Source organism: Triticum urartu, chromosome 2, assembly GCF_003073215.2.
Source record: "Triticum urartu cultivar G1812 chromosome 2, Tu2.1, whole genome shotgun sequence".
Lineage (NCBI taxonomy): Eukaryota > Viridiplantae > Streptophyta > Magnoliopsida > Poales > Poaceae > Triticum > Triticum urartu.
This window is the reverse complement of record NC_053023.1, coordinates 372,626,616-372,628,521: the sequence shown is the minus strand read 5'-3', so window position 1 is coordinate 372,628,521 and position 1,906 is coordinate 372,626,616.

Genomic DNA, 1,906 nt, shown 5'->3' with positions numbered 1-1,906 from the left:
CGACTGTTGTCTTTCTTCCTTTCCTTCAGGAGCCAACGCTGCTCTTCAACAGCAGCTGAGCGAAGCCAACTCCGCCCTGCTCGCCAAAGGGGAGGAGTGCAGCAAGGCTCGCCACAGAGCGCGATCTGCTGGCCACTCAGTTGGCAGTGGCAGAGCAGAAGGAGTCTGCTTGCGAAGTCGCAGAGGGAGGCGGAGGAGACGGAAACCGCCCTCTTGGCCGAGTTCGCGAGCGAGCGCTCCTCCTGGTCTGACAAGGAGGCGCTGCTGTCCTCCGGCTTCCACGAGATTGAAGACATGTTGATGGTGAGTCTCTTTATTTTCTTTCTTCGAGCTGCCGACTTAGATCGCGTCGACTCCTGGTTTTTGATCGTTGCATCTTCTCTTCGTATCTTAATGGCCGCGCCGAGACTTCGACGTATTGATGCAGGACTTCTTCGTGCAGCGGTGTATCGCAGGCCACGCCATCCACGAGCCGCAGCAATCAGGCCATGAGGCGATAGGGAACGGACCGTAACGAGAAGGGGACAGTCACGGAGAGACATAGGAGCGCGGGCAGATGTTGCTGTTTCCACAGAGGGGAGTACGACTGTACGAGGGTTTACTGGTTCGTCTGCCGTCGCCGGAGAATAACAGAGCAGGTGTGGGTGAGTAGAGGGATGGCTAGGGCGAGGATGGGAGTACGGGGCGGTGAGGCCTGCGGCAGCACCGGCCGCGAGGAGGAGGGAGCAGGCAGTCCCGCCGGCGCTTGTTTGAGCGGCTGGAGCAGGAAGAGCAGAGATTGAAGAAGCACGACGGTTGGATGGACATCCAACAGTCACTGCTTGTGCGTCAACCTTTTTTTAGGAAAGCCTCAAATCTGTGGAAAACAGCATACAACCCATCTGCCATTATTTCTAATAATTTACCCATTTGCTAATTCTTAAGGTTTTTTTTGGAGCCCATATTCTTTTTGTTAGCATTACAGCCAATTGTGGCCACGGTTAAAAAATTATACGAAATTTTGCATATTTCGGTGCGGTCCGAACTGTTTTTAATCCCGAAATTTCGACTCACATTCAAACTGATTTTAAAAATAAATGTATATCAATATAAAATCCAACAAATTCTCCACGCATAAAAATTAATGTAATTTAAAATTGAAATGAAAAAAAAGATATTTGAAACTAATTGCCGGTTTGATGTGTTTTAAAAATGTACAACCCATTTCTCATTACTGATGGGCCATTTTCTCGGCCAGCCGAATGAAAGCTCTCCTCGTCTTGAAAGATTTGCAGCCCAACAGGCCTGACAAAGCGACTTACTTGGCAAATCACAAAAAAACTGGGCTGTGGCCGTGGACCCAGCTGTCAGCCTCTCCACGTACAGTACTCTTCCGATGGAAGTCGTTCCTTGACCACGTTGACCACGCCGTGCGGAGAGCACCACGGCGGTGGACGACGCGAGGCCTAGGAAGGGGACGACGCGGAGCCGGGGAAGACGCGGCAGTGGAAGCCCGCGCGGAGAGGAGTACGAGGGTTCACTGGTTCGGCTGCGGTGTGAGGCTGTCGCCGCAGGGCCTGGCCAGCGGTGGGAATAGTAGGGGGCGGTGAGGCCTCCGGGCAGCACAGCCGGCCACGGGAGGCAGGAGCATGCGGCACGACCGGCGCTGCTTTGGGCGGCTGGAGCAAGAAGACCAGAGGTTGAAGAAGCACTACGGCCGTTGGATGGACATCGTACGGTCACTGGAGCTAGAATCGTTCATATTGACTAAGTTGACAAAGCCCTTCGTCCCCGTCAACTTAGTAGGCCCACAAGTCAGCCTCCCACCAAGGTGGGTCCCAGCTAGCCGGGGGAGTATTCATTTTTTTGTGCGTAATAAGGAGGCACTTCCGGTGGGTCCGAGCTGACAGCGGGGGGAACGTTTTTC